The sequence below is a fragment of the Lissotriton helveticus genome, chromosome 10 (genome assembly GCF_964261635.1).
Source record: "Lissotriton helveticus chromosome 10, aLisHel1.1, whole genome shotgun sequence".
In the NCBI taxonomy this organism is placed as follows: domain Eukaryota; kingdom Metazoa; phylum Chordata; class Amphibia; order Caudata; family Salamandridae; genus Lissotriton; species Lissotriton helveticus.
The window spans coordinates 235671829-235696561 of record NC_136071.1 but is presented as its reverse complement, the minus strand read 5'-3'; the positions used below and the strand labels follow the sequence as shown (position 1 = coordinate 235696561).

At 44.5% G+C, this 24733-nt stretch overlaps 1 protein-coding gene across 3 annotated transcripts in view; it reads left to right on the top strand.

Annotated features, from left to right (window-relative positions):
- The window catches only part of RAI1 (retinoic acid induced 1), a 576051-nt gene that overhangs the window by 312651 nt on the left and 238667 nt on the right, over window positions 1-24733 (top strand). The window contains exon 3 of one of the 3 annotated variants that reach the window (XM_078665208.1): window positions 20699-20860. The exons of the other annotated variants lie outside the window; for them this stretch is intronic. The gene's annotated coding sequence lies outside the window, so the exon portion shown is untranslated. The remainder of the gene's footprint in view (window positions 1-20698; window positions 20861-24733) is intronic. 3 annotated transcript variants of the gene reach the window in all.

The window sequence follows — 24733 nt, the reverse complement described above, 5'->3', positions numbered from 1 at the left end:
TCACTTGGAAATTTGATATTCTGACAATTGCCACCTTCAGCTGCAAGACTTTTTTCTTGAGCCTCTGCCTGGATTTGGACCACGAAGGGATGGAATCAACTACTTTCAGTATATACGGGCATGAAGGAGACACCTGTCATTTAAAGAAATAGCTTTTCGGGCGCTGCACTCCAAGAGGCTTACAAAATATCTTATGCCTCCTCCCTCACCATCTTCATAAAGGAGGATTTTGTTTGCCTTGAAAAATACCTGGTCATCAGGGAATGAGTCTTTAAGGAATACTCCTGTCTATCTATTCACCATCACCACCACATCCACCACCACATCCACCATCACCTCCACATCCACCATGACATCCACCGCCACATCCACCGCCACATCCACCGCCACATCCACCACACCCACCTCCACCACCACATCCACCACCACATCCACCACCACATCCACCACCACATCCACCACCACATCCACCACATCCACCACACCCACATCCACCACCACATCCACCACCACATCCACCACCACATTCAACACATCCACCACCACTTCCACCACCACCGCATCCACCACCACCACCGCATCCACCACCACATCCACCACATCCACCATCACCTCCACATCCACCATGACATCCACCACCACATCCACCACATGCACCACCACATCCACCGCATCCACCACCACCACATCCACCACATCCACCATCACCTCCACATCCACCATGACATCCACCACCACATCCACCACATGCACCACCACATCCACCGCATCCACCACCACCACATCCACCACCACATCCACCGCATCCACCACCACATCCACCACCACATCCACCACATCCACCATCACCTCCACATCCACCATGACATCCACCACCACATGCACCACCACATCCACCGCATCCACCACCACCACATCCACCACATCCACCACCACATCCACCGCATCCACCACCACCACCGCATCCACCGCCACATCCACCACCACATCCACCACCACCACATCCACCACATGCACCACCACCGCATCCACCACCACATCCACCACACCCACCACCACCACACCCACCACCACCACCACATCAGCCACCACATCCACCACATCCACCACCACCACATCCACCACCACCGCATCCACCACCACCACCGCATCCACCACCACCACATCCACCACCACCATCACTTCCACCACCATCACTTCCACCACCACATTCACCACATCCACCACCACATCCACCACCACATCCACCACCACCTCCACCACCACCTCCACCACCACATCCACCACCACATCCACCACCACATCCACCCCCACATCCACCCCCACATCCACCACATCCACCACCACCACATCCACCACCACCATATCCCCCAGATCCACCACCACCACAGCTATGTGTGTGTGTGTGTGTGGCTGTGTGGCTGTGTGTGTGTGTAGGTGCAAATGCAATGTTTTTGGATTTTCGTCACAATAAAATACACTGAACATAATCTTCACAAAAGTTATTTACAAACGTTTAAGCTATTGCCATTATACATTACAATAAATTTTATTTAAGTATTAATTATTTACAAAATTAAAAGCCATTGTTATTTGCAATATCAATACATCTAAGTCACGTAAATACAACACACATTGCATTACAAATGCTATAGGTGTCACATTTGCGAAAGTTAAAACTATTGACATTGTAACTGACAAAGCTATTACTTTTGCTATTTTCAAAACCAACACATAAATAATAAAAGTGTCATTTACAATACCAATTGCTCAAACTTTCCTAATGCGAGACCTATTGCATTTCCAATGCTTGTGTATCCTTGGAACTTATCTTTGATGGTTGTTGGGTAATTTGTCAGGGAGAGGATGAGTTTGGTGTCGGCGGCAAAGGACATGATGTTGAGACCGTGGCTCCTGATGGTGACGGCCAGGGGTGTGATGTATTACTGACGATTTATTTCGCTACAGGGTTTGCTGTGTACATGTTTGTTTTAAGTACATTTATACTTTTGTGGATGCTGATATCCACAGAGTGTTGCCTGCTAAAAAATATTTGTGCAAGATGGATGCTGACAAGACCTCTGTATGGAGAGTAGATGATTGCAACATACATAAGGTGGCTAAAATGTACCCCTTTAATATTCCGGTGTGGTTATTTTTCAGTTATAATGCACCTACAAGTGCCAACAACTGCCCTTGTAAGAGTGCATATAAAACCCTTAAATATTAAGAAACTTTTATGTTAATGTGATGAATGGCAGGTGTCAGGTTCAGAATGGAGGCTTACATTTAATAATGTTCTTGTCACAGAGTTTGGAGCTGCCGTCATCTTGTAGGTGTAACTAGTGTGAGTGAGATGGGACTTCCAGGAAAAAGACTGGACTTCCTATTGGGCTTGCACTCTTGTAGACTGGCCTCATTAGACTTAATGACACAAGTGGCCTGTTTCAGAGGTAGCTGGTGTTTAACATCACAGTACAACAAATTGTAGATATGAATCCACAACAGCTACTGGTGTATACTAGGAGACACACTGTTGCGGCATGTCACAGAAGGGAGTGTATGCCTCAGCCGTGGCTCAGGTAGAGAGGTTTGTTCTATCCCCTTTATAGCTCCCTGCGTAGAAGTGGCCTACCTGTCGGTCTTGGTTTTTACTGTACTTCATAGTAAGTACTTTGAAGAGGTAGAGATATGTGTGGTTAATGTCTGTATTACTACCGGTAATCTTCATTAGCACACATGTTCTCTTCTCGTAGAGTACTCACGAAGCGGCCAGTGAGTCGGGTCAGCAGTAAGGAAGCATACTGTTGTCTTGGCTGAGTAAGAGAGAGAGGTTTGTTTTGCACCCCTTTAAAGGCCTTGAGGTAGGTTGTAATTTTATTCCGAGTGCCAAAGTAATAACCAGTGAAAATTCCCCCATTTGAAAGAGTATTGGGTCAATTTTGCACCTAATTATTACTTCTGTAATTTTAAATGGGGAATACGGTTTGACAATCTGTATTTACGAACGCTTTTGTGCGTAGTATCGCCCCTACCGCACTGTTTTCCATGCATGCACAATTTCCACCAGGTTAGACATGAAAGACGTTACCTATGCAAAACTCTAAAGTGATCCCAATTTGCACAAATCACATAATAGGAGCAAAGCAAAACAAACATTGGCAAATACAATATGGCTTAGATATTGGGTTTACAAATGCTCATTTGTAAAGCAGTATTTAAAAACAAGTAGAAGAAAAACATGTTTTTTAAACTGGAGAAAAAGTAAATGCTTATCATAAGGTATTCCAAAACTTTATATTGAATTCAGTATTTTTAATCTTTATAAGCGGCCGGCTGTATTTTTCAAAACCTTATCTCTCAGGAAACTCTGAACATAATTTAAAAGAAAGATAAAGTATTGGCGTTAAAAGGGAAAGGTTTGCCAAATGTTTGGAAATAAGTCATGATATGGATGGTTAAGAGGCTATGCTACAGGGGAGGGAAACCACAAGAAGGGGATAGACATCTATTAAAGAAGAAGTAAGCAAATGTGAGTGACAAGAAAGCCCACCAATGTAATTGATGGGCGGGCTCTTATCCCTATATACATTTTTGGTGTGGGTTACAAGAAATCTTTCGATAACAGGCAGCAGACGCAGAAGACGAGACCTAAAAACAACCACAAAAACCATTTGGGCATCGTTTTCGGTTTTGCTTTCAAGTCTGAATGAGCCCTTTTGTGTGTTGAAGGCCAGCGGTAAGCAATCAGGAACCTCCATTTTATGCAAAAAACAGTATCTGCTACATAATTAAAAATCTGCGAGAGCAAGGTATGGGGGGCGGGCGATGATTGGTCTGCGAATTCTGGATTGTGCGATACAGGTTCATGAAATCTGTATGCAGGGTGTGCAGGCCATCCGCTGCCTCAGCAAGTCGCTGGGAGCCGGATTGAGTTCCAGGGATAATGCACGCCCTCCATTATCCATTATGAGCCCCCCTTTCATACATTCAGTTATTAAAGCAATAAAGCACGACCTGCTGGGCGCAAACAATTAATGACCGAGCAGGAGCTGGGCTTCAGCAGATTATTATCGAAGCCGCGAGGGGACCCGAGATGAAGCTGTTGGCTACAAAATTCTCTCCTCTCTGAATCCTGGGTGCACAAGGAAAATAAATTGAATCTGAGATTTTTCACACATTCTCATGAGTATCAGCCAGATGCTTTCTATTTCATGAAGCAGATCCTTTTATAGAGACTCAAAAGTGTTACTGGCTATGTTAGGCTACACTTTTTTTTATATAGCGCAAATCCTGATTTGCAGATCACTTTTACCTGTGCACTCTCCTGTTGTACCATTTGGATAGAGCTGCATGCCCCTCATGGAGGTCTCAAAGCACTTCTGTTTCTTTGCGGAAGAGGCTGCTGCCTTGGTTGTCTATGGTTGGTACGGAGTCGGTTTATGGAATGATCCAGGTGGGAGGCATTTAGTTGTCATTTGTGAAACTTGCAGGTGTGTGCGGTGGCGGCCGGCACAGATTGGGGGTGCAGGGGCAGGAAGGGGAGGAGAAGGTGTAAAAAAGAAAATAACTTACCTTCTTGCCGCATCTCTCCTCCGTAGTCTGGAACAGGAAGCGCACCCAGGCTCCCAGTCAGCCAATCACAACGCTGCAATGTAGCGTTGGGATTGGTCTGAGTGCCGTGGTTTGGCGCTCAGACGCTGACTGGGCATGTTCTGTTACGTTATGTTAAAATTACTTCTTAAGCCCACGTACACCGGTTGGTTTCTTGGCGCTGTAATGGAGCCTGCTTGGAGAATATACAAAATGTACATAAATGTTTGGCCGGCTTGAGACGGCCAGCCAATCATTCATGCGCACTTACAATGTGCTCAACACTCCCCCTGTTCCTGTCGTGAGAGCAGCCCCGCAAAGCTGCCGGACATCAGGATAAAGTAAAATGATAATACAGCGAGTTATCATTTTATTTTTCCTTTACTTCACTACTAAAAATTAGTGTGGCGACGCTCCTCCTCCTAAGCAAGGAGCCACCACTGGGTGTGTGCCAGTTGTAACCCTTTTTAAGTGCAAATGTGTGATTCTGCAGTTTTGAGGCTGGCCAGGGAGGGTTTGTGCGGAGACTTGACTGGACAGCCCAGTCAAGTGTGATGTTGTGTAGGCTGTTAGATTTTCCCAACTGTCTTGACTGCACGAAGTGCTTTAGGGTCATCTCGGCAGGTTATAGAACAGTGAGGGATTTCTTACCATCAGTGCTTTAAGAGGACAGGTAATGTCTGATACGGAGTACCTGCACTTCTTTCATTTGATAGGGAGAGTACCTGCACTTCTCAGCACTGCTACAATACATTTAATGGGAGTACCTGAACTTCTCAGGATCAAACAGATGCTGCACTTCTGTATATATATATATATATATATATATATATATATATATATATCTTTAAAAAAAACTTGGCACGGTTCCCACCATAGTTTCCACAGCACAGAGGGAGTCCACAACGTTTTCTCCTTTTCCAGGTAATTTATTACATTATTTTACACCGTGTGCAAGCAAAACAGGACGGTCGACGCGTTTCGGCTGTTGCCTTCGACTGGACTATATATTTTTTTTTAAGCACTGCTTACCATAGGATAAGCTGTGATAACTGTGCGGAGCAAAATTACCAAACGTCCTGGTGGAAGAAATGTATTTCTAGGTGTTCCAGGCCTCGAGCTTACAGATGCAGAGCGCAATGGAATGAGTGCCGGCGTCACCTCCAAGGGTTTATGAGAAATGAAAATCTCCCACTGGACAGAAAGCCTTGAATTTTGGCCACATTTCACCTCCATATCTAACAAAAGCCGAGGCTGGCCCGGCCCTGGTAGGATTGTAACATTGAGGGGAATGAACTTGCTACCGGTAACAATCTCAGTGCATACAAAGACAACATGAGGGGCGCGGTGATGGTGAGAGCATAGGGTGACCAGGCATCCCGGATTTGCCCGGACAGTCCCTGTTTTTGACAAGCTGTCCGGGCAAATTTCAAGAAATTAAGCTATTGTCCCGGTTTTTAGAGAGGGTCACCTGAAAACGCTGGGAGGTATCTTTTTAGGTTTTCAAGTTTTGCAAAGCAGGGATAGTTAGCTGCTGTTATAAGAAGTCAATTTAATTAACAGGCATGCAACTGGCTTTAAAAATAGCATTTTATGTACGTTATTACTGCCTCTTCTGTAATTCTCTGCTAAGGAGCACTGTCACTCTGTGCGCTGTGTGGAAGTAAAATCGTAGTCCTTCTTCTATTTTTGGGGAATGTCCCGGTTTTTTTGCTCTAAAATTCTGGTCACCCTCATCTGAGAGCAGCAAAGAAGTTCGAATGTACGAGCTGGGCGGGCTTTCAAAGCCAATGACCCTTCACCTCTGGGATGAAAGAGCCCCGCCCAGCCAAGATCTGTGCTAGAGAGGCAGCGAAGATGCTGAGCCGCTGTTCACCTCTATGGCCTTTCTTCCTCCGCTTATATTCGCCCCTGTGCAGGCCAGATCCGTACCAGAGAGGAGGGGGACCCGCTCCCCTCCCCCAGACTGCCTGCACTTTCTTACTGAACCTGCACTCACTCGGGCCCATGCCAGACATAGTTGGTGTGTAGTGTCACTTTAGCCTCTAAGCACTCTCTTGCGGGTTGTGACGTAGGTCGAGCCAGCCATTGCTGCGGGGGGGGGGGGGGGGGGGGTTGGGGGCTAAACCCTCAACCCCCCCGGCCTTTAAGGAGCCCCCGAAAAGCCCCAAACCAATAAACCAATGCAACTTTGTGAGATATGGGAGATTTAGGGGCCCTTCGTCACATTCCTCGGAAGGAGAGGGGGTGGGGTCATTTTGCGTTACACCACCGACTCTCTCGTCCAACGCGCAGCACCACGTGGGTTGTGTTTCACTACTTCAGGCCCCAACAGCAAAGGGCAAGTACCAGCCGGGAGAAGCAAGAATTACAAAAAAAACTGAAATATAAAAAAGAACACCACAGAAAACCCTAGAAGCGAAACCACCCTGAAGGTACTTAAACTGACCGCGCCAAGTAGGATTAGGAAGGAAATACCAAGAGCACACATGGAGACAATTGTATCCAAAATATTGTTGACTACATTTGCATACAATGTTTGACCGGAGAAAATGTTTCTTTGTGATTTTTGGGTAATGACCAGGAGACGTGGGAATGCAGAGATTTGCGGTGGGATACCTGAGAGCTGTGTTTTCTTCTAAAAAAAACAAAAAACCATCATTCCATTTCCTCAGATTGCTGGATGTGTAAACCGTTCCTTTTTGTGGGGCGATGAGGAGACGAGGTAAAGAGAGAGAGGGAGCACGCACTGAAAGAATCCTATAAAAACAAGCATTGGCAAAGCCCATGGTTTTCATGTCGTTCTCATTATTCATGCACAGGCCAAACGTCCAACCTACGGTGCTAAAGTGCAGACAAAAGCATCTTGCAAATGGATGCTTCAGGAAGTAAAGCAACCAATCAATTTTTCAGCTGCTTTTGCCAGCACTCACCCACCAGAGCCCCAGCGCGCTTCACAAGTGAATCTGAAGTAACATTCTCTCTGGTGTACTCCACTGAAGGTGGAAGGACACGTCTAAACAGCCACTAGAAAAACACTGAGGCTAAATTAGTTCTCAGGCCGGATTCAGCACGGGATTCACAATGTCTTCAGCCAATGGCAGAAGGTTCTGAAACAAAAGAAGCCAATGGCTGTAGAAGGCTGATCCAGGGTCGCTTAAAGGAATTATAGAGCACCATATGTCCGCCATCAATGTTGTAAATACTGTACTAACTATAGCAACAATAAATTATATTTATCAAAATCTTTAGTTGGATTAAAACGAAGGGAGACTGTGGGGGGGGGGCGGTTGTCAGCAGCAAGTAACAGGGTCAACTGAGTTTCAGCAGAAAGCTGGTAGTGGCAATATAGACTGAGCCAAGAAGTGCCAAACCATCCTTTGTATATCTATTTTAATCTAATTCCAACATGCGTCCTTTCAGGTGCTTCTGCTCACACCAAATATAGGGAAACAATAGAAAAATCCATAGGATACAGTTGATTGATGCTAATGGAGTCTGCACCATGTCTCGAGGTTGCCATTTTTACATCTTAGTGCATTCATATGCATTGACGTTTTAAGAAATCAACATTTTCTTCTTTTCTAATTCATCTCGAGACTGTTTGCAGCTTACAGAATGGTTAGAGGGCGTTCAATGTGTCATGCAGGTATGTCTTTGCATATTGGCATTTATATACTATGAAACGAACTATGAAGTAATGAAGCACTGTACATTACTTGGGGGAACAGGAGACTAGCAGCAAGATCATGTATATCTAGTGGGCATTACAATTCACACATTACATTTTACACCTTTGTAGGCACAGGGGGTAGTAAGTGATTTGCCCAGAATCACACAATGTAGGGTCAAGCACCAAGGCCGGGATTTCAAACCTGGGTCCCCAAGTACCAAAGTCAGCAGCTCTAGCAAACAGGCCACATCTCCCAATTCTGGGATAACCAGGTTGAGATCTGGGGGAGCTGTTCAATGTTGTATGTTTTTAAGTTGATTCGTGTTATGTTCTATTTTGTAAACATTCATTTACAGACATAGAAAAGTAGAAAACTTCAGAGGGACCCACAAGCCCAGTAAATGACTGACATTCCTAGGCCTCTGAGTTCTGAACTCATCCAATGACAAACGTACAATACTGCTGCTAGAAATATCCCAATTGTTGCACCAAGGTGCCACCAGCCAGCGCATAAATATGCTTTAGGTGACTGGAGTTTTGTGTTTCAGTGGCCTGGGATACAAGGCCAGGCACAGTTGCCTTCAGAGTACAACATGTGTGCGTTTCTGCACCATTTCAAATGCTGTTCCTCACAGGAACTGTGGTCATAATGGAAAAACCTGAGCTCGAATGAGCACTGAAGGATTACTTCACTCCTGTGTCTTAGACATACTCCAGTACAGTAAAGCAGGATAACAAAAACAACTTCTTCATGGCTACCCTTCTCAAAATGGCTGGTTTTCAACTGTGCAATGGTTGCAAACAGTTTTACTTCCCATTCAAAGCATTTAGCATGAAGTTTGCCCAACCCCCAAGTTTGCTAAATATATGCACCAGTTCACTGCTTAGGTTTCTGAATAGCTGTAGGCCTGCGGCATTATCCTATTCTCATGTAAATTGACATTACATTTAAGTATGTTAGAAACTCGAGCAGGCTCGTATCAATACAAAGCACTTTGCAAAACAGAATACCTGAGTAATAAAACACGCCTTTGGACTAAAAAAGGCCAAAACGTCTTTCAATATTGTTATTTGCCATTTTGAATAGATTCTAAAGCTAGAGACACTGAATTATTTCTTCTCTGCTAAAGTGTTTACAGTAGATCTCCTAACAAGTCCAATTCTTTCTAGCTAACCGCAAGACTTAAAACTAAACATGTGGCTTCTCCGAGAGAGGCGGCTATTCCGTCAAGGCTACGGCTTGTTCAACTTAAAATTCTCAACCGTACATATTATACGAGGGTGCTCCTCCATAGAATTGGACAGACGGACACGCCGAACTGTATCAGGGAGTGCGGAGAGCTAGGGACATTCTTTCATACCATCTGGGGCTGCCCCAGGATTGTGGGATACTGGATGGCAGTGATAAGGACACTCACTCAGGTCACAGGATTCACTGTATTGCCGGAGCCGCGGTGTTGCCTGCTCAGTATATGGGAGCCCACGGACTTAAGCGCGACGGCTCAGGGATGGGTGCCTCTTGGCATGACAGTAGCGAGGCGGAATATTGCCCAACGTTGGGGGTCTAGGATTGGCCCTACTCTTGCCCAGTGGTGCAAGGATAGGGACCTGAATGCAATGGTAGCGGAAAGGTCAGTTTATATTCACTGTGGCTGTCCGAAAAAGTGGGAAAAGTTCTGGGGGGGCTGGAACTCTATCGGGGAGATATATGTGAACCACCGCCTCCGGAGGACTCTAATTCGGATGCGAGTGCTTAGATACACTAAGCGAAGCAGACTGTTAGAGAATGATCGTATGTACAAAGGACAGGTGCGAAAGGGTGGCATCCGAATGTGAGACTATAAGAACTGTGGGAAAAAATGGTGCCAATTCTATATTCCTGGAAATGCATTGATTATCTCAATAAAAATGTTATTTTTATTTTTATTTATTTATTTATTTTGTAGAGCGCGTAGTCACCCGGAGGTATCCCAGCGCTAAAAAAAATCTTATCTCCTGAGTACAGTGGACCAAGGGAGGGGGAGAGGGAAGGAGGGACAAGGAAGAGGACGGGGAGGGCGGAACAAGGAACAAGATAAGGGCCAGGAGTGATTCACTGTGGGAAGATAAAATATTAAAAATAAACATGTGGTGAGCCTGTCGAGGACAGCACAAGCATCTTACAAATAGACAATACACATCTGTCCCGCTCCGGGTTACAACAATTGACCTTCACAACATCTCCTCACAGCGTTGTATGGCCTAGTAGATTTTTCGTGCTGCTATTGTCGCGCACATCTGTGTCCTCTAGTGTTGCGTTAGGCATGAGCAACATTGCACGGTATGTTCCAGTAAAGAAGGAACGTGGCCTTCCTGACAAGACGGACAACAGACTGAGGACACAACATTAATGACAGAACCTCCCTGCAAGGACCGTTCTGTGGTGGCACTGGACTGATGGAAGCAGAGCACTGATTGAATGTTTCTATTGGAGAACAGCAGGGAAGGGGCGGTTCAACGGGAGAAGAAGTGAGCATATCGCTGATGGGGTCTTTCTAGGGCCACACAGCACTGATAGAGCCTTTATACTGATGCACAGCACTGATGTGACCTTTACACTGAATCACAGCACGGAATCACAGCACTGATGGGACCTTTACACTGATTCACAGCACTGATGGAACCTTTACACTGATTCACAGCACTGATGGCACCTTTCCACTGAATCACAGCACTGATGGAACCTTCCCACTGACTGACAGCACTGATGGCACATTTCCACTGAATCACAGCACTGACTGAACCTTTCCACTGACTGACTGACAGCACCGATGGCACCTTTACACTGACTGACAGCACTGAAGGCACTTTCCTGAATCACAGCACTGATGGCACCTTTCCACTGACTGACAGCACTGATGGAACCTTTACACTGAATCACAACACTAATGGAACCTTTACACTGAATCACAGCACTGATGGCACCTTTCCACTGACTGACAGCACTGATGGCACCTTTCCACTGAATCACAGCACTGATTGAACCTTTCCACTGAATCACAGCACTGATGGAACCTTTACACTGACTGACTGACTGACTGATGGCACCTTTACACTGACTGACAGCACTGATGGCACCTTCCTGAATCACAGCACTGATGGAACCTTTACACTGAATCACAGCACTGATGGAACCTTTACACTCACTGAGTCACAGCACCGATGGAACCTTTACACTGACTGACTGACAGCACTGATGGCACCTTTACAATGACTGACAGCACTGATGTGACCTTTACACTGAATCACAGCACGGAATCACAGCACTGATGGGACCTTTACACTGACTGACTGACCGCATTGATGGCACCTTTACACTGAATCACAGCACTGATGGAACCTTTCCACTGAATCACAGCACTGATGGGATCTTTCCACTGAATCACAGCACTGATGTGACCTTTACACCGAATCACAGTACGGAATCACAGCACTGATGACACCTTTACACTGAATCACAGCACTGATGGAACCTTTACACTGAATCACAGCACTGATGACACCTTTACACTGAATCACAGCACTGATGGAACCTTTACACTGAATCACAGCACTGGTGAAACCTTTCCACTGACTCACAGCACTGATTGAACCTTTACACTGAATCACAGCACTGATGGAACCTTTCCACTGAATCACAGTACTGATGGAACCTTTACACTGAATCACAGCACTGATGTGACCTTTACACTGAATCACAGCACGGAATCACAGCACTGATGACAACTTTACACTGAATCACAGCACTGATGGAACCTTTACACTGAATCACAGCACTGATGGAACCTTTACACTGACTGACTGACCGCATTGATGGCACCTTTACACTGAATCACAGCACTGATGGAAACTTTCCACTGACTGACAGCACTGATGGAACCTTTACACTGAATCACAGCACTGATGGAACCTTTACACTGAATCACAGCACTGATGGAACCTTTACACTGAATCACAGCACTGATGGCACCTTTCCACTGACTGACAGCACTGATGGCACCTTTCCACTAAATCACAGCACTGATAGAACCTTTCCCCTGAATCACAGCACTGATGGAACCTTTCCGCTGACTGACTGATGGCACCTTTACGCTGACTGACAGCACTGATGGCACCTTCCTGAATCACAGCACTGAAGGAACCTTTACACTGAATCACAGCACCGGTGGAACCTTTACACTGACTGACTGACAGCACTGATGGCACCTTTACACTGACTGACAGCACTGATGGCACCTGTACACTGAATCACAGCACTGATGCGACCTTTACACTGAATCACAGCACGGAATCACAGCGCTGAAAAAATAGAATAGGTTGTATTTTTCTAGAGCCAAATACGTAAATGTCCTGAGAAGTATATATCTGTTTTCAGCGAGTACTGCATTGCAACATGGCATTTCGAAATCAAGACGGTAGGTAAAGCTACCACAAGCATTACGGTAATGAAATAACAAGTGTTATTGCAGTTTGTCTCCAGCTCTGAATCTGTGCTGCAGTATTCTTGCTCACTGTACTGCATTCGAATCGTAATGCAGCAGTTTGAATGGTAATGTCCCTTTTGAGATGGTAGATTTACTCTGCTGTTGCACTGCATACTTGTCTGCCAAGATAAATTGTACAATTTCTGCCTTGGTGCATGACACGCCGCGGAGACAGACTACCTCAGTTTTACTGCACACATATACAATGCTTTGTCAGTCTTGGTGCGTCATGTTGTACACGTGTACAGTACTTCCTTATTCAAGCTGTTTTATTTTGCACAAATATACAATATTATCTTCTTACTACTTCATTCTGTGCATGTATATGCTACTACGCATGCGTTTTGTACATTATTCAATACTGCAGACACACATACAATATTTCTTAAGTGTAATTAGATTGTGCATGTGGCACATCGTTTTAATGTTTCTGCATCGTTCTGTACCAGGCTACTTGTCTTACTGCACCATTGCGCACATGTACAATGCTTCATTATGCACGTTTACAATATTACAGCCTTACTGCATCATACTGGATACACACAAGTCTATCCGTCTCACAGCATCAATCAAACCCCATACCACTACTATGATTGCCAAAATAAACCTTTCTAGACTCTCTCCTACTCTACCCCTCCTTGTATCATCTAACACCTCTTTTACTATACCGATCCCCTAAAACAAACCTTTCTAAACTCTTTCCTCTGGGTCCTCCCCTCCAAAACTCATTTTTATTCATCCAAAAGCCTCCTCCTATTGCTAAGACCTTAAAAAAAATTTAAAACATTCTTTCACTCTTTTATCCCTCCACTATCCTTTTCAATCGAAATTAACAGACTAACATGTTCACTTCTCAAACTCCACATTAAACTATACTAATATACTACCCAAATAACTGAATAACATATCCACTACTCAAATTACTTCATATTTATACTATACTAATTTTCAACAGTAATCCTGCATGGGTTCCGGAGTGGCGTGCTACTCACCAGAAAAGCGATTCAACACCCATCAGGGGTAACAAGTGCTATATATGAATGCAAATCTTTCTTCTCCTTTTATCCCTCCGCAATCCTTCTCACTCCAAGTAACTGACTAATATCCACCACTGAAATTACTTCATATTTCACCATATTAATTCACCATTAATCCTTTGTAGGCTTCATGAATAGCGTGCGTCAACAAGTGCTATATAAAAAGAAACCTTTGTCATCCTCTATCCTTCTGCTATCCTTCCAAATCCAAATAACTGACTAACCTATCCACCACTTAACATGTACTTGCATGTTTCACTATACTAATTCACCACTCATCCTTTATGGGTTCTGGAGTAGTGTGCTACTCACCGAAAATTCGATTTGACGCCTCGACATGGGTAGTAAGCACTATATAAATGCAATTACAATACAATACATACCGTACTGCCTCATTCTATACATATACAATACTGCTTGCATTACTGGGTCATTCTGCCCATACAGTTTTTTTACTGCATCATTCTGCTCGTATTTGATACTACTTTTCGCACTGTCATATCACACATATTCAATGCTACCTGCTTTCTGGGCATATATCATGCTAATTGTTTTATTGCGTCGTTTCTGTGGACATACAGTGTTTCATGTCTTACCGCATCATTCTGCGCACATGCACCACTAGCTGTCTGTCATCCTGGCCATATACAGTGCTACTTGTTTTACTGCATCTTTCTGCACATACCGCATACCTCATGCATATGAATGAGGCATTTTGCAGCCCCTTGCAAATGCCTGCCCGAAAACGAAGGCAAGCCTGCCAGGAACAACACACCTCCAGCCCTGTGTTCATAGCGCCGCAATGTGGCTGCAGTGTGGGACACAGAAACCTTTTAGAACATGAATTGTAATGTTCATGCACTGATGTAAAGTGCTCTGAGACCCACAGGTCTGGCCAGCGCTATATAAAACTCCTTAAATAAATAAATCCATACAAGGAAAGATATGGTGGGAGCCTGCAGTGGTCCCCGGGACGAGGATGTTCTCCAAAAGGCCACCCATACAATTCTCAAAAGCAAAGCAGCCCCTCAGAAACAGCCCCCTTTCCAAATCAGTTGCCACACAATCTGAGTGTCATGTGAAAAGTGGTTTCAGAATGCAAACACCATGACACACCCCACTGTGACTTTAAAATAGTAGGATACCCCCTTTCATGACCATGCAAAGTGCGATTTAAAATGTGTTGCAAAAGCCCTTTGATGAGTCAGAAAGACTTTCCTCACTTGCAAAAATGGCTTTTCTGCTCTGCACAATTAAGTTTTCTGCTCATAAAACCTTTGATTTCTCAAATTATAAGCGTTTTGACCGCAAAATACCTTTGAACATCAGCCCTTAATTGCAAAATATATATACAGGAACCATGGTGTTCTCAGGACATGGAACTAGGCAACATTCGTGAAACTAAACCTCTCATTGATGGCTTAAACTAGGCTGACGTGTGCTTCGACTCTCAAACCATGAGTTAAAATCCCAGGAAGGCCAGCTTTGCTTTGCATCCTTCAGACATTGGTAAACTGAGTAGAGTAATAGTAACTAACACCTGTCATTTGCAACACTTTGTGATGGCAGATATCAAGCGCTATATTAAAAGTTAATATTTATTATTATTGTTCAGTTCTGTGCTTTATGATTTAGGTGCAGCTTGCAGACATTAGAGACACATTGCAGTGCTGTTTGGTAATGAAGAAAGTACAGGAGTACCTGCATGTGACAAGTCAAATTTCTGTTTTTCTTGCTACTTCCAGACCTCCTCGTGAAGAATGCTGGCATCGTGTAATCATCTTCAATGAAAATCGATGCATTGATTACCTCCTGCACAGGAATGAATTACATTGTTTTGCCCCCAGGCAGTCTCCCCTGCCAAGTGACATTGCTCTACCGAACAACAATAATTTCGAGAAAATGGCTCCTCTAGAGTCCTGTTCCTGTTCCCAACATGGCTGCTGCCTAAGACTCTCCCTTAATTCACTCTGGGTGCCCTATTGGGGGAGGAAAGCGGTTATCAAATTCCATCTTATTGGTGATGGGCATAGAAAGTCTAACAAGATTTTTGGCACTCATTAGCACACATACCCACACTAAGATTTGGGTGAGAGCATCCTGATATTTGAAGCAAAAAATGCTGAATCTTTAGCTTTCCATTTACATGAAGTTTGCTCCGTTCCAAAGCCAGTAAAACGAGAAACTGCATTTCCGCCATTTTTTTCTCCAAACTCTATTTTAGATGTTCCTTAATTTTGACATATATATATATTCTTGGAACACACATTTTTAAAAGGGTTACACTTGAAAAAACGTGACAGGCATGCACAGAGGCAACAGTGTCAACAAAATCTCACACCATCTCATATGAATTAACAGGCTTGCTATGTTTTACTCGGTACTGCCTTTGTGATTTTCTAATTATGCGCGGAGGCAGCTGGACACCATAGGTGCTTGTCGGTGTCGGGTTGTTTTGTACCTCCCAGGCAGGCCACATTGTCAGACCAGTGTATGAGGTGCTGCTCTCTAGGGATCTGGCACAGTAATCACACTGGCTTCTAGGCGCTAGGAGTGTTTTGCGGCCACACCTTAGTGGTGCTGCCATAGGCAATGCTGCTGGAATTTTGCAGGAATAATGACCCAAACTATGCATCTGGGTTGAATAATGTGGCAAGAAGCTGCTAATTATGTGGTGTGCTGCTGCATCTGCAGAGGCAATATTGTTTGAATACTTTTACACACATTAATGCTGTCTGGGCAAACCCTCCTCAGTATAACTTTAACAACAAAAAGGTGAACTTTGAGCCTTTGCAAAAGGCTGCCCTTGTGTGACGTGTGTATCACTTTCTAAAGTAATGTTTGATCCTTTCAAGTTGAAGTCTGTAAATTATTCAGCAGACGGATTATGCTTCAAGAACAGCAAATACATACGTATCCAGAGACCGCCACAGAATCACCTACTTCTAGTTGCCCTGGCTATAGACCAAGTACAACATGGTGGAGCTCGCCTCAATCGGCAGGCCGAGTCGCATCCTACACGCATCTTATGTTTCGATGACCCCAAGCTCTGTCTCTACATGTAATTAGTGGAGTTGCAAGTCTTCCTGACTGCCTCTGTGAAGTTACCATTGGTGGAAGATGTAATCTGGGTAGAGGGGAATAGCTATCTGTGGCTTGCATGTTTAAAATATTAGGTTTAAATTCATCAGCGGTGCATGTCGGGCAATCGTGATACCTATAATTCCAGGCCGAATAGGTTTCGAACTACTTGCAGATTTCAGTTTTTGACAGTTCACTACCTCTGGCTGGCATGTTACTATGTCCTTGTCCTATGAATTGATTATTTAAGGTTGTTATCAGCAGCAACCAGGCTGTTCTCTCTCCAGAATCTCTGCGGCCCCCAAAACATACGTTTGCCCTTATTCCAAGTTCTGAGGAGTTACTGTACCCTGGGAAATACCAATACTACACTTCTAGCCTTACCTGTGGCGATATTACTGCCCAGTTCTGAGTTTCAGAGGCGGGAGTGAGGGGTAACGTAAAGAATTAACAGTCTGTGCACTCGCACACGTCCCTGTTTGCAACCTCTTTAGTGCGCATTCCATCAGGTATTACCTCGCAAAATATGAGAGAGAAAAAATAAACAAGATAACAAAATGTGAGAGAGAAAAAAACAAGAGAGCAAAATGTGTATCCTGATGGAATCACTCGCGTCTGCAGTCGCCGTAAACACCTAAAAAAGGAAAATGCTCCTTTAAAAAACCTACTGCGTTTTAAGGAAGTCCCCATGTTGGACTTCCGGTTTTCACAAGACAGGACTTCCTGATTTGACATAGCAGTGGCGGTTGCTACAGAATAATATCAAACCTCTTTAAGGCTCCAGTTTGAGAAACAAGTTTAATCCATACCTACATTAGTAGCCACTACTTAACGAGAAGCCCTGTTTCACCTGAACTGATAGTTGCCCTTCCAACAGCATTTCATGAAAAGTGATTTTCTTCTACATGCCACAAAACGCCAGTAGTTCTCCTTTAAAAAAGGCATAACTTGGGAAATATAATGCATTTAAGAAAAAAAAAATTTTATCGAGCAGATCAAAATAAAGTAAAAAATCCTGAAAGAAATAATTTATTTTTTTACATCAATGACTTGTACACAAACATCTCTTAAATCTTCCAGTTCCACATGCACGAGTAGCTCATCCTTTCCATGGTGATATCTTCGTGTTCTGTTACATGTAGTTCTGTGTATGGCATCTTAAGTTCAGACTGCAAACATCATAACGCAGAGACAAAACTGGGACTCGGTCAGCTACTCTCTCACGGACTTGGGAAACTTGAGATTTCTGCACAACTGCAGTATGAACAAGACCCTTGTCCTCGTCTCATAAAACAGACTCTTCTTTGTTAATACTTTACTGACAGCCATGCCTGCAGTTACACTGTTGTGTGGGAGTGGCCTTCATGTTGCTTTGGCCATTTTTAAGGCCCTCTGAGTGTCTGCCAGCTAAAATAGTTGCATTTAAAAAGAATTTGAGTCAGAAGGATCCAAAACTGACTGGCGTTTGTTGAAAGATTTTGAAGTAAATATTACTTTCGCAGTGAATCAGTGAACGTTGTTCTATTATCAGCATTTCTGTTGCCTACTTGTGTCGTTCGTCTGACCTTGAGGCAGTTTCGGCTGTGGTGTCTTTCTGCATAGTTTTGGTCTTTCTCTCTGGTCATTCAATTCGGTCAGATATCTCTTGGTCTGGTCTGTGTGTAATGATGTTTTTTGTTGTGTGGGGCTTAGTGGCAACTTTGCGGTGTGTATGTGTTTTTTTAGGTTGCGCCTGGGCAGCGCATTCGCTGCTCTGCGAACTATGCTGTATGGAAGTATGTACATGAAACCCCGCCCACTCTCCGACCATATTTGTCATTGGCTTGTGTCATTGTACTTCTTAAATGCTGGCATCGGATTTGTTAATAGGCTTGTTAGTCCCTCCTTAGTACCATCTCGTTTTCATTTGTAACCTCCCATGAGGACTGGCCCTTTTACTTCGGCTGTTACATGAGATGTCTTCTTTAGTCTGTAAGCACTATTTGCTTAGATAAGTTTATCTTACTGCAGGGGGGCACGAGGGTCTCTGCGCAGTTGTGACCACCGGCTTAATTATTTAACTTGTAGCAAATGGGGAGCTATTCAGGGGCCATGGGAGACAGAAGGGGGCAACTCAGCGATACCTTCAAGAATTTGGAATGCAAAGTGATCTCGCATTTGTGAGAGTTTAAGCTATTGACATTGTAAATGACAATGCCTTTTATTTATGTTTTAAAAACCAAAACATAAATAAAGCCATTGTCATTTACAATGGCAATAGCTCAAACTCACGTAAATGCGAGACCTATTGCATTGCAGAAATGCTGTTTTTTTATCTGAGTGAGTGAGCCGTAGGACTTCACAGTATCTCTTGTCTCAGGAGGAACAGTGATTGTCCAATGCCCAGCAGCTTGGGCTGTTTTAAAATCACAGGCAGCCTTGAAACGTCCAACAATCTAAGGCAGGCATTTCTCAAAGATACACCATGTTATGTTCATTATTTGTGAGGCCCTCCATAAAAGGCTACGGTTGCCTCAAAACGCTGAGGGCAAGACAGGAGTGATGGGAAAAGGGCACAAAGAGACAGAAAGGAGGGGACAAGATAAAGGGAATAATGGCTGGACTTGTGGGTGGAATGGGCTTCCCAAAAAACTAGCATTTCACCAGACATGGCAATAGTGTGTTGGGGGTGTCTGAGCGTAGGTGTCTGTCAGGGACCAGAAGAGGGAAGGGGGCGAGCTGGAGGGAACAGAAGGGGGAAGAAGGTCGACGAGAAGGTGAGAGGAATCGAGAAGTGACAGTTCTCATGCTCTGTGGCCTAACTGCTAGAGTGGTTGACCTTGATGCTGGGGCACCGGGTTTGCATCTCGTAAGGGACGGTCAACATCCTGTGATTCAGGGCAAATCATGTAGTCTCCCAGTGCCTAAAAAAATTAATGTGTCCATCTGTAACGCAACTGGTCCACATCTTAAGCGCTCTGATAACTTCTGGTCTAGTTTGCGCTTATAAAACTCACCCCCAAAAATGTTTGTTCCAGGGATAGCAGGGAGTGTCATGTGTAGCCTTTAGGAGGCAGGCAAAGGTCTCATCCACAGACTACAACATCAGTGGGGGCTCTTGAGGTTCGTAGCTCCTTAATGTACCTGTGGCCCACAGAAACAGAGGGCTTAAAAAAAGCGAACTGAAGGAGGCGTCGGGGTTATTTCCACAGGTGCTTAGGCTTCTGGGCTGAAGGCTTGGTGTTAGAACTCATCGAATCTTCTGTGACATAGACTACACCCTCAATGCTCAAGACCATGATCGAAGTTGTTTCGGTGAAGCTATTGCAGCATTTGCCCATTGAAGGCAGGAGCGCACGTTTTGATGTCTCTAGGCCTACAGAAGGTGCAAAACCCTGCCTGATTTGCCCCAGGATCTCTGGGCCATCAGAACTTGGGTTTTGCGAATAGAGAATTTCTGGTTCAAAAGTGTCATCTTAAACAGGCCATTTTTAAGTGCATGGGCTACCTAGTGTGATGGCGGCCCACGTGCTTATGGAATTATATTTTTGAGCATTGCCTGTCCAGGCTACACCCTGTAGAAGTCTGTTTCTCCGGTGTGGCACGTTTCACCTGCTGCCAGGTCACCGTCTCGCCTTGAACACTGAAGTTTCAGAAAAGATATCTGAACATGCAGACCTTAATATTGATGCGTATTGTGCAAACATCAGAAACTGAATTGTCATTCGGTTATTTGAACAGAGAATACTTACGAGACTCAGTGGTTGAAATTAAAAAGATAAAAACCTGAGCTGTTTTTTTTTTATCTGCAGGTTACAAGCAAACCACTGCAGCTCATGCTGATCCCTTTGATCCGTGGTACTCGATAGTGCCTTGAAGCGAAGCAGAAATGCCCCAATACAAGGCTGAATAGTGTTTGTGGTCCTGTACATAATTTTTACAAAATCTACGGGATACTAGATTTCGAAATACAGGTAGGACGTTAAATGAATTTTTCAGTGATTATCCCAGGTGATATGGAGGTTTATTTTCCTCAGTCCTCTATTCTTTATAGTGCTAAACACGTACTGTTGACCCCAATGAATATACTGAATCTCCAAAGTTGGTCGGATTCTAGTCAGAGTTTATGATTTTCCGAATAATGCAGAGGAAACAATTTCTTTAATGGTGAAAGGCTCCCGAAACAGGGGGAGGGGGGGAATCCCTTTGGTCTGCTCGTATTTCTTATTCATGCAGAAGCAGCAGGAGGCAGGCAAGCGAGTACCAGCGCTCTCAGCAATCAATTCCCACCCTCAATCAGGCAGCTGCCTTCTCCTCCGGTGAGCAGAATGATGATGAAGCCGCGCTAGTCCTGCAGCTTATCCCAGCGGGGACCTCGGAAAATCAGTCGAGAGTCCTGCGTGCACCGAGCCTTCCTCTCGCCCTGGCGCGCGCCTCACGCAACCCCTCGCAGGGACGCGTGACGTCCTGGAGCGCGCCTACTAGGCCCGGAAACAGTCCAGCGGTTGGAGGAAGCGACCACCTGGGAGTGCGCATGCGCAGAAACGCTGCGACCCTGGAAATACATATTGAGTTATTCTTGAGGGCCATGTGACCTCCTAATTGAAGGAGGACGAGCCAAAAAAATTAACAGGGAGAGCCAAGTGACCGGCTTGGATCTTAGAGCCTACACACAAGCCCTGAAATATTTTGCTATGTACACCATACAACAAACATAACGTAATAGGATAATGCTTCTTCAAAGTTCAAAATAGTGTATTTCTGTAACATGTGTCACTTTGACTAATTTCTTAAAAGTGATCGTTTTGTACATCTGCGCTCACATATTTGAAAGTGCTTTCATGTGTGATAATGAAGAACAAGGAGGTTTTTTTTGGTGACATAATATGTTTGCCTAAGATCACACAATTTAAGCGAGGAAGCCAGTTAATGGTTGGCTATCTGTCTTTCCTTATGTTAAGGCTTTGTATTTACTTTTTGGGTCTCGCTAGCAAAATGCATTCGCAAGGATGCATGTGTCCAGCTGGAGACGTATAGCGATCAGTCTGGGGGGAAGGAGGACAAGAGGGTGCATGAGCTTTTTCAGGCTGGATTCGTGTGCGCGAACGCGCACGTTCCGTCCTGCGCCGCCCTCCCATACTCCCAGCCTAACGCGCATGCATGCATGCACACAGACAGACACACACACACGCGCGCGCGCACACGCACTTACACAGACACGCAGGCACCCAGACAAGCAACCCCCTCCACCCCCCCCACAGTCACACACGCATACACACAGACTCCAAGACGCACGCACGCTCACACACATACACAGCCCGCCGCCGCGCGCGCGCACACACACATGCCGCCCTCGCAGGCCAGCCACAAAGCGAAGCCCCACTCACCGGCAGCAGGACTCTTCCTCCCTTCTTCGGCACCGGGGCGCAGGGTAGGCTCCTGCCTGCTCCGGTGCTGCAAACAATCGCGGCTCTTCCGGCTCTTCCGTGGGAGGCGAGGTAGGCTCCCGCCCTCCTACTTCCTGTTTCCGGTTGTCCCGCCCGGCCTGCCTGACTTCCTGGTCGCAGGCCGGCGGCGTAGCGCGGTTGCGCTTCTGGGATGCCATGTAAGTTATGTAAATACAAAACATATTGCATTACAAATGCTATAGGTATCACATTTGCGAAAGTTATAACTATTGGCATTGTAAATGACAAAGCTATTAATTTAGCTATTTAAAAAAAAAAAACATAAATAAAAACTTTGCCATTTACAATACCAATAGCTCAAACTTTCCTAATGCGAGACCCATTGCATTGCAAATGCTTGTTAGTGCAGGTGTTAACTATAGTGCGAACTTGATTCAAGGGAGAGTGCTTTACAGGAGCCGAAGTACAGCAGGCAGAAACAACATAAAACTTGTCTCTTTATGGGCTCGAGGTTCCAAAAGGCCCTCCAGCTGGGCCAGAGCCAAGCTTTAAGCTCAGGCTTTGCTTGAGCTTTCAGTGGCTCGCCCACCGCTACTCGTAAGGTGATTATTGTGCCTTATGTAAGAAACAGAGGGTAAAAGTGCTCTTGACATCACGTTATCTGTTTAACGATATATGTTGTAATATTCAATACAATTTAGATAATGTTCAGGTAATGTAGAGCCTGGTTTGTAATTTATGTGCATTACCTCAGAAATCAATTTTTTTGTTCTCGGGATTGGGTTCTACAGCTTCATTTGTCCCAAGATTTTGGTCAAGTGACCAGTGCAGTGCACCCTGATACCCCCCCCCCCCCCACACCCTCCAGGTTCTCTTGAACTTGAGCAAGTATCTTTGTGCGAACCGAGATGGCCAAAGTAATTAGGAAAGAGATGAAGACACAATACATCACAACACGGTAACAATATAATGATCATTGACATCTCGCTGATTGTATGCTTGTCTTTCACCCAGGAGAGCACTGCTCTGCATTTTTGGCTAGGTTTTTCTTAATACAAATACCACATACATACAATGAAAAGAAGCTACCCAGAAGACAGGCATCTTTATGAACTTGGTGGGTAACAACTCCTAGTGCCTGAAATTTCCATCCTAGCTGTTGAAATAGAGGCCGGTTACACTAGTACATCCTTGCAGTTTTCGACCACTTCTGAACCTCACTGCATCTACTCTATTCATACCTTAGATATGTTTTTCAAGTCATCCATGCAGATCTATAACCTAGCTTTCTCCTCTACCAGGCTTAGCCTGCTGCACCATCCCTAATTCAAGTGGGCATCCTTCTGTAGCATCCAGGTTTGAAAGGAATTTGGTGAAAAGGCACAAGTCCTAGAACCTTCAGAGCTGCACAATTTTAACCTGCACATATATCTCCCACACCCATCACACCAGTAAGTGCTGCTTCCCAGGGGAGCACCTCCCTTGTCAACCATACTTGACACAAACACACTTCCCACTTTGTCTGAAACAAAGGCGCTACACTCTTTCATCCATACACCCCACAAGGTGAAGCATTCTAACCATTTGGGTAAGGGCTTCAACCCCACATAGTATTGCACCAATGCAATTTATGTCATATCACGATATAGAGTTCAAAGACATTGACACCAATTACACGGTTATTTCATGTGTTTAATACTTATAGGGATGAATTGTAAAACCAGAAGGGCACTAGTTTTCGGAGCAATAGGCAATGTCCCTCTGACTTCTTGGAGGTGGAATGGAGACAGCAGGTCCCCTTCCCACAGGTGTTATTAATGCCATCTCTGAGCTCTAGTGACATTTAGAAACCTCTCGGCCTTGAGTTTGATCATCACACCACAAGCAGCCCTTGAATATGTTACAGAACCATAACAAATAGTTGCTTGTATTTTGTGCAGTAGGTGTGTGGTTTATGTAGTCGTTCACTAGTGGCATAAGAGATATAATTAGAACAGCCATTTATGTGGAAATCGGCTATTTTTTTTTAAATTAAATTCTCAAAATAAACTCTTTATAATGAAATTTGAAATTAAGCTTAAGGCAGAATTTTTATCCACACTATATTTGGTGTACATGGACAGTAGAATGATGTATTAAACAATTAATATTATTTTTCCATTGGGGCTCATCATCATTTTAGTCACCTATACCTGCAGCGTGTAATTTAGCATGCATAGAGATGCTAATGTGTAGCTGTACTTCTTTTCCAATTGGTGTAAAAAGGCGAAAATGCTTCCATTGAACGTTCTGCCTTACCTGTAGCTGGAGAGTCGTGGCAGATCAACAGCATTTATCTGGGGCAGAGCCAGGTCTTCATCTGTTTACCAAATTGCTCTTTGCCTTTGGTTGAACTGACTTCCAAAGACCTCAGATGGGCGTGCAAGCCTGTATGCCTAG